The sequence below is a fragment of the Triticum aestivum genome, chromosome 1B (assembly GCF_018294505.1).
Source record: "Triticum aestivum cultivar Chinese Spring chromosome 1B, IWGSC CS RefSeq v2.1, whole genome shotgun sequence".
Classification (NCBI taxonomy): Eukaryota; Viridiplantae; Streptophyta; class Magnoliopsida; order Poales; family Poaceae; genus Triticum; species Triticum aestivum.
This window is the reverse complement of record NC_057795.1, coordinates 554,768,935-554,778,676: the sequence shown is the minus strand read 5'-3', so window position 1 is coordinate 554,778,676 and position 9,742 is coordinate 554,768,935.

Genomic DNA, 9,742 nt, shown 5'->3' with positions numbered 1-9,742 from the left:
TTTGGAATGATGGATAGGCCAAGTTCTTCTACCAATCCACCCCTCATCGAGAACGGTGACGACATGTCATCATTCGTCACCAAGAGCCACCTCTTTGGTGCTCAAAGGGCGTTGCACCAAGAGCAACAAGCAATGAGCGACCGCATTGACAACCTTGCCACCGACTTGCGACTCTCCGAGCAACGTATAAGAGACTACTTCGATAACAAGTTCGACGCTCACAAGCAAGAGAATTATGCAAGAATGGATGAGAGCCGTGCCTTGATGAAGAACCGCCATCCTTCCACTTCTTCATCCTCAAGACGGAGCCGCTCGAGTCGACACTCCGACGACACCTTCTCCAACTCAAGTACACCGTCATCGAACACTCTTCGACGAGCCGCGCATCAAGACCATCATGCATCTCGCAACTGCTACATGACAAGCATTCACAAGAGCAAGTCGATGAGCAAGAACCTCATCCTCAACCACACCAAGTCACATTTGCTCAAGCTCAAGAACGACAACGTCTACGTCGCCAAGAGGAAGAATGAGCGCGTCTACATCAGGAGGAACAAGACGCCGAGGCTCAACATCTTCAACAACAACAACATGAAGCACAAGCTCTTGAGGCGCAACGTGCCCTTCAAGAATCAAGTCGAGCCATCGCCAACCGCAATCACGAACGGCGCAATCAAGAGGAAGCCCTTCGAGAAGAAATCCAAGAGAGGAACTACCAACCGCGTGTGCAACGTCAAGTTCCCCAAGCTCGGCAAGCTCCACCTCAAACTCAAGTCCAACAAGAGCAAGTTGATCATGGACTTCCTCCACACCAAGAGCAACATGAGGATGATTACCCTCACCGTCAAGGGCGTCATTATCACCATCGCCAACAACACAATGAAGAGCAACGCTATGGCAAGCTCAAATTCTCAATGCCCAAGTTCAATGGAAGCAATGATCCGGAAGAATACCTCTCATGGGCATTAAAGGTCGACAAAATCTTTCGTTTGCACAACTATGAAGAAGAGAAGAAAATCGCTATGGCATCACTTGAGTTCCAATACTATGTGCTCATATGGTGGGAACAAGTCCTTGAGCACCGACAAGCAAGAGGAACCTCCAATCACCACTTGGGATCAAATGAAGGATGTCATGCGAGCATGTTTTGTGCCAACATACTACAACCGCGATCTCTTCAAGAAGCTCCAACTCCTCAAGCAAGGAACAAAGAGTGTTGAAGAATACTACAAGTAAATGGAGATTGCCATGATTCGAGCCAATGTCACGGAGGATGATGAGCAAACAATGGCACGATTCTTGAATGGACTCAATCATCCCATCAAGAAGATCGCCAACTTCCAACCCTACTCCAACCTCATTGAGCTCGTGCATCAAGCTACCAAGGCGGAACATCAAGTGCAAGATGACCTCAAGTACGCCAAATACTCCTCCAAGACCTACGGTTTCTCCAACAACCAAGTTTCACCGACTCCTCCAACATCTACATCAACCAAGCCTTCTACAAGCAACGATGACAAGTCAATTTACAAGAAAACTTCGACAAACTCAAGTCGTCCTCCTCCTATACAAGCAACTTCAAGCCGCGTGCTTCATCATCTACTCCGACCGATGAGACCATCAAGACAAGCTCCTTCAAGTGTTTCACTTGCGGCGGCCGAGGCCACAAGTCCTATGAATGCACAAACAAGCGCACCATGATCCTCAACGACGATGGCACCTATGACTCCATGAGTGATGAGGAGATGGAAGCTCTTGAGCAAGTGGCCATGCACCGGCGCGTGAACGAGGATGAAGATGATCAAGTCTTTTGTGATGAGGATTCCAGCCCCTCTCTTGTTGTCTCCAAGGTCTGGACTCTTCAACATCAACAAGAAGAAGACCAAAGATGCCACATCTTCCACACAAAGGCCAGCATCAATGGAAGGTCCGTCAAGGTCATCATCGATGGAGGTAGTTGTCACAACTTGGCAAGTGAAGAACTATGCTCCAAGCTTCAATTGGTCAAGAGGAAGCACCCGCACCCCTACAAGGTTCAATGGCTAAGTGACTCCGGCACTGTACGAGTCGAGCATACGGTCCAAGTCTCCTTCAAAATTGGTGCATATGAGGACACTTTGGAGTGTGATGTGATTCCAATGACCGTTTGACACCTCCTCCTTGGTCGACCATGGCAATTTGACCGTGGTGTCATCCACAATGGGCGCACCAATCACTATAGCTTCAAGATGAAAGGGAAGGAATATGTGCTATGACCTATGTCTCCTAGTCAAGTGATAGCCGACAAGCAAGCCACCCATCATGGAGAGAAGAGTGAGAAAGTGATCCACCAAAAAGTGAGTGAGAGCCACAAGCCAAACTTGAGCGCCTCTTCGCCTAGAGAGAAAAACCTCGTCCTATTTGCCACAAAAAGTGAGATGAGAGAAGTGTGTGAGAACCCATCGAGTGTTATGCACTTTGTCCTTGTGTGCAAGGATGGGGAACCAAAAACTAACACCTCTCACAAGCTACCTTTAGTGTTTCAATCTATTTTGCAGGAATTCCAAGATGTTTTCCCCAATGAGCTACCTCCGGTTCTACCTCCTCTACGAGGCATTGAGCATCGAATCGACCTCATCCCTGGAGTGCCACTTCCAAACAAAGCTCCATACCGTGTCAACCCCGAAAAAACTAAGGAGATTCAACGGCAAGTACAACAACTCATCGATAACGGTCATGTACGTGAAAGCTTAAGCCCTTATGCCGTTCCTGTTATACTTGTGCCTAATCCCGATGGAAGTTTCCGCTTGTGTTCCGATTGTAGACCTATAAATGCTATTACCGTTCGCTATAGGCATCCCATTCCTCGCTTAGATGATATGCTTGATGAACTTAGCAGAGCCAACTTTTTCTCAAAAATTGTCCTTAAAAGTGGCTATTATCAAATCCGCATACAAGAGGGTGATGAATGGAAAACTGCTTTCAAAACCAAATTTGGCTTATATGAGTGGTTAGTTATGCCTATGGGTTTATCGGAGGCTCCCGGTACTTTCGTGCGTCTTATGCATTATGTGCTTCAACCTTACATTGGAGTCTTTGTTGTAGTTTACTTTGATGATATTCTTGTGTTTAGCAAAACCATGAAAGAACATCTTAATCATGTTAGGGCTGTTCTGCAAACCCTTCGCAAGGAACGTCTTTACGCAAACTTGAAAAAATGCACGTTTGGTGTTGACAAACTGGTTTTCTTGGGTTTTGTTGTATCTTCCAAGGGTGTCCATGTTGACGAATCTAAAATTGAAGAAATTAAAACTTGGCCCCAACCCACCAATTTGCAACAAGTGCGTAGTTTTCTTGGTCTTGCGGGTTTTTACCGTCGCTTTGTGAAGGATTTTAGCACTATCGCCGCTCCTTTGCATGCCTTGAGTAAGAAGAATGTTCCTTTCGTTTGGGGATCTTTGCAATCCACCGCTTTTGATGAGCTCAAGCCATTGCTTACTCATGCACCGATTCTTGCTTTGCCCAACTTTGAGAAAACTTTTGAGGTTCATTGTGACGCTAGTGGTACCGGAATTGGCGGAGTCTTGATGCAAGAAAAACGAGCCATTGCTTATTTTAGTGAAAAACTCTCCGGTGCTCAACTTAACTATCCCATATATGACAAATAATTGTATGCTTTAGTGCATGTGCTACATGTTTGGGAACATTACCTTCAACCTCATGAGTTTGTCATCCATACCGATCATGAAACGCTTAAGTACTTAAAAGGTCAAACTAAATTGAACAAGCGTCATGCCAAATGGAGTGAGTTTATCAAATATTTCCCCTATGTGATCAAGTACATTAAGGGTAAGGAAAATGTAGTTGCGGATGCACTTTCATGCATATGCACGCTTGTCACTAAACTTGAGTTGAATGTTATTGGCTTTGAGCACATAAAAGACTTGTATGCTTATGATACATCTTTTGCGACTCCTTATGCTAAATGTTTGACGCGTACATCTTGGGAACAATATTACATCAAGGATGGTTATCTTATGAGCGCTAACAAACTATGCATTCCCGAGTCTTCTCTTTGTTTGCTCCTTTTGCAAGAGGCTCATGGAGGCGGACTCATGGGACACTTTGGACGTGACAAGACATTCGCCACGCTCTACAAGAACTACTTTTGGCCCAAGATGTTCCGCGACGTCTCACACTTCACCACCCGATGCTCTACATGTCGCAAAGCTAAGTCTAAAGCTCGATCCCATGGTCTTTACATGCCTCTTCCTATTCCTTATCAACCTTGGGATTCCATGTTTGTTGTTGTGGACCAATTTTCTAAGATGGCACATTTCATTCCTTGCAACAAGATAGATGATGCTTCACACATTGCAAATCTCTTTTGTAGGGAAATATTGCGTCTCCATGGAGTACCATAGACAATCGTCTCCGACCGCGACGTCAAGTTCTTGAGTTACTTTTGGAAGACCCTATGCGCCAAGCTCGGAATCAAGCTCTTGTTCTCATCCGCATACCATCCTCAAACTGACGGCCAAACGGAGGTGACAAACTGTACACTCTCCACTCTACTTCGCGTGTTGATCAAGAAGAACATCAAGGAGTGGGAGGAGTGTCTACCCATCGCCGAGTACGCCTACAACCGTGCAAGACATTCGACGACTGGCAAGTCCCCCTTTGAGGTCGTCTACGGCTTCAACCCGTTGTCCCCATTGGACATTCTACCTCTTCCTCTACAAGAGCGCACCAACCTCGACGCAAGAGCCCATGCAAGCTACATCAAGAAGATGCATGAAGATACAAGGCACACCATCGAGCACCAAGTACAACGACTCACGACCAAGCTCAACGTCAACAAGCATCCCATGATATTCAACATTGGAGACCTCGTGTGGCTACACCTTCGCAAGGACTGCTTCCCCAACGAACGCAAGTCCAAGCTTCTCCCTCGAGCTGACAGACCCTTCAAGGTGCTAGCACGCTTCAACAACAACGCTTACAAGATAGATCTCCCACGCAACAAGTACAATGTGAGTGACATCTTCAACGTCTCTGATCTCTCCCCGTACCATGGTGATCAGGATTTTGATCCGAGGTCGGATCTTTTCCAGGGGGGGGGAGATGATGTAGAGCATCCTTCGGTCATCCCCATGGAACTTCCATCGTCTCACCAAGCACCAAGAGGACCCATGACTAGAGCACGAGCTAGAGCCCTCGAGACCGAGGTGACTTCTCTCCTTAGTGATATATCATATGATCCTCTCGAGACATGGCTACTACCTCAATCCGGAATGTTGTGCATGATTAGGTACCAAGAGGACCCTCCCGAGGATGCACATGAATATGATCAAGACCCCAAGTCCATGGAAGAAGAGAACCAATGGAAGAAGGCAAGAACAGCCCCAGGCACCGGACATCCATCCAGGACCCCGGACATCCGGCCCCTGGAGACCTACACGGCCAGCCCTCTGCAGAAGAAACTACAGCGACCGGACATCCGGCGTCCAGCCCGGACATCCGGCCCCTCATCGGAAATCCGGCCTCCCGCCCAGATATCCGGGAAGGAGTCCAGAATGCACAGAAGCTGGTCCTGACAGCCCGGACATCCGGCCTCCCCACCAGACATCCGGCCCCTCCGGAAGCACCGGACATCTGGCCCCTCCGAGCGGACATCCGGCGTCGCCCATCCAGAGAACAGCACGGCCGTTTGCATCAGCCCGGACATTCGGCCACTCAGCTCGGACATCCGGCGCCTCATGAGCCACCGGACATCCGGCCCGTCGCCCAGACATCCAGCGCCCTCTGCCTGCGCTTGGCTCCTTTGGGTTGTGACCCATGTATCCCTTCACCCCTTTGACTATATATACTCCCTCATCCCGTACGTTTTAGGGTGAGCATTGGTTTAGCTCATATTTTGTGTGAGAGCCTTGCTCATCCACTTGGTTACTTCTCCTCGGAGCTCATGACCTCTTCGGAGAAGATCCCCCAAGCGGATTCAAGACCCCTTCAAGGGAAGACCCCCAAGACCTCCTCACGGAGAAGAACGGTTACTCTTGTATCTTTCCTTTGTTGATTTTGAATCTTGAGCTGCCTTGTGTGTTCGATGATCTAGCCCTCGTGTGATCAATTACTTGTCGGTTGAGTGTTTCTCTCGTTTCTCCCCATGTTTTCCCTTGTGTTTTCCCCGCATTCCTCGTGTTCCCCCCTATGATCCACTCCAAACATGAAAGATCAGCCCCCTAGGGTTCCGCCCTACATCACAATTACTTCCAGTTGGCGCTCAAGCCCAATGTCATGTCATGGTTGATGCACTTGCCGGTGGACTCCATTTATTCTTGGTCGGATCTGTGTCATGAGTTTGTTGGCACCTTCACTGGAGGCCATCAAGCTCATGGCCAGGCAAGCGATCTGCATATCATCCCCCAGAAGGTAGGAGAAAACCTGCACAAGTACATCCAAAGGTTCAATCGAGTGCAATACAACATCCCAGATGTTCATCCCGTCGATGTGATTAGTGCATTCCATCAGAATGTGCACAACCGCAAGATGCGTGAAGAGCTGGCGATGAACAAGGTCAAGGATGTGACCGAACTTTACGTTCTGGCCGACAGATGCGCTTGGGCGAAAGAGGGGAGGAAGTACCCCAGCGAGGACACCGGCGCAGAAACCGACTCCACGGATGACGACACCGCTACCCCAGCAAAAAAGGGTCGGCGCCGCAACAGAAAGCGCAAGGGCAAGATTGTACTTGCCGTCGAGGGGTCCGACGACACCGGCACTGCCAAGAAGGCCAAGGTGAGCGACCCCGGCAAGGAAGTTGCTGGGTGTGCCGCTTGCCGGGCCTTGGCGGCTGCCGACAAGACAGGAAGCTCTGACAAGTAGTATTGCAAGATCCACCGCACCAAGGGCCACGACCTCCAAAACTGTCGGCAAGTTGAGCTGCTTGTTGAGAAGCAAAAAGCCAAATATGAGAGATGGGATAAGGAGAAAGGCCAGGACGGTGCCGAAGGATCTGCAAGAAGCGTGCCGGCCAGGGAGGCCGCCGTGGCAAGGATAACCAGCAAGAGAGGCCTGCCCGGGGCTGCGACAAGAAGCAGGAAGACGGTTGTCATGACGAGGACGACGAGTCCGGCGACCACGAGTTTCAGAAAGCTACAGAGGCCATGTGCGTCGATGGTGGTGCCTCGATGCATACCTCTCACCGCCAGCTCAAGCAGTGGGTGCATGAGATCACAGTGGTGGAGCCATCACTCGATGCACGGAAGCCACTGAAGTGGTCAAGCACGCCTATCATCTTTGACACCGAGGACCACCCTGATCGCACAACTGCGGTCGGGTGTTTGCCATTGTTGGTCTCACCAATGATCTGCAACCTCATGGTAATGAAGATTCTAGTTGACGGCGGGGCCGGCCTGAACTTGATCTCGCCGATCGTGGTCAAAAGGCTGCAGATTCTTGATGGAGACCTCGAAGAGACAGGCACGTTTCAAGGGGTCAACCCGGGAAGAAGCCAGCCGAAGGGTAAGGTCACGCTACCCGTGACGTTTGGAGGCAAGTTGAACTACAGGACGGTGAGGATTGTCTTTGATGTGGCTGAGATCCCCTTGCCCTACAACAGGATCCTCGGCCGCCCGGCACTAGCCAAGTTCATGGTGGCGTCACATTACGCCTACAACACGCTGAAGATGCCTAGGCCGATGAACATCATCACCGTCCCCTCCAACAAGAAGGACGCGATGATCTGCGCTGACCAACTCTACCGGGAAGCAGTTGCATCAGCTGCCACTAAGGCGCTCGCTCCTGTCGCTGAGGTCCTGGGAGGGAAGAAGACCGGCAAGACCTCTTGCACCCACTCTGGCAAGCGCACCTCTCCGGAGTGCTGTGCTCCCGTCGAGGACGTGCCAGAGAGCTTCGCCGGCAAGAGCAAGAAATCCAGAGCTGCACCACCAGAGACCAAGAAGGTGTCTGTCAAGGAGGACGGCACAGGAGGGGCTTTTATCATAAGCTCCACCCTCGATAGCAAATAGGAAGGCGAGCTCATCACTTTCCTGCGGGGGAATGTCTATGTGTTTGCATGGCAAGCATCTGACATTCCCGGTGTTCCCAGGGAGGTGATTGAGCACCATCTTGCTGTCTGTCCTCATGCGCGGCCCGTCAAGCAGAAGGTCAGGAAGCAAGCTTTGGAGAGGCAGGAGTTCATTACAGAAGATATCAGAAAGCTAGAGGCAGCAGGCCTGGTGAGAGGAGTACTCCATCGGACGTGGTTGGCCAATCCAGTGGTGGTGTGCAAGGCGAATGGGAAGTGGAGGTTGTGTATCGATTACACAGATATTAATAAGGCTTGTCCAAAAGACCCTTTCCCGTTGGCGCGCATCAACCAGATTGTTGACTCCACGGTCGGGTGTGACCTATTATCATTCCTCGATGCCTACTCAGGCTACCATCAGATTTTCATGACAAGAGAAGATGAAGAGAATATAGCATTCATCACCCCATATGGTACGTATTGCTTTTTACAGATGCCTTTCGGATTGAAGAGTGCTGGCTCGACCTTTGCAAGAGCATTCCAAATTGGTTTTGAGTCCCGGCTACATAGAAATATGGAAGCTTATATGGATGACATAGTGCTCAAAACCAAGGACAACGCGACACTTGTGCAAGATTTGGAAGTGACGTTTGCAAATTTGCGCAAGATCAACCTCAAGTTAAACCCTAAGAAGTGTGTCTTTGGTGTCCCATCTGGCAAGCTTCTCGGGTTCTTTGTGTCGCAGCATGGGATTGAGGCGAACCCAGACAAGATCAAGGCCATCGAGCAGATTGAGGCACCTAAGCGGATCAAGGATGTGCGCCGGCTCACTGGCTGCATCACCGCCATGAGTAGATTCATCTCCAAGTCCACTGAGCATGCCCTTCCCTTTTTCAAAATCTTGAAGAAGGCGGGCCCAATGGAGTGGACCCCGGAGGCCAAGGCAGCACTGCAGGATTTTAAGAAATACCTCTCCTCTACACCAGTGTTGGTTGCGCCTAAACCACAAGAACCGTTGCTATTGTACCTAGCGGCAACGAATCAAGTGGTTAGCGTCGCACTGGTGGCACAGAGGGAGGTTGACGAAGAGGCAGTGGCAACAGCAGAGTTGGCGGATGGCAAGCCAGAACTCTCCCCGTCAAGGCCTGGTCCCAGCAAGGCTGGGGCCCCGGCAAGGTCCGACACCAGCATGACAGGGCCCACGCAACCAGGTGAAGTGGTGCAGAAGAAGAAGATGATGCAGCACCCGGTTTACTTCGTCAGCTCCCTCTTGCAGGGGGCTAGGTCAAGGTACTCCGGTGTGCATAAATTGCTCTTCGGCCTCCTTATGGCCTCGAGGAGGTTGCGTCATTACTTCCAAGCACATGAGATCACCGTCGTCACCCGCCTCCCATTGCAACGGATACTGCATAACCCAGATGCAACGGGGAGGATTGTGGAATGGGCCTTGGAGATGTCGACTTTTGGTTTGAAGTTCGAAAGCACCTCGACGATTCAGAGCAGAGTCTTAGTGGAGTTCATTGCAGAATGGACCTCGACGCCCGATGAAGAGATCAAGGAGACCACTCTTCCGGCAAGGAAATAAGTCGCAACTGGGTTATGTACTTTGACGGGGCTTTTCGCTGCAAGGCGCCGGTGCTGGTGTGCTGCTCGTCGCGCCCACCGGAGAGCACCTCAAGTACGTGATCCAGATACAGTTTCCCAGGGAGATGTCGACAAACAACATTGCTGAAT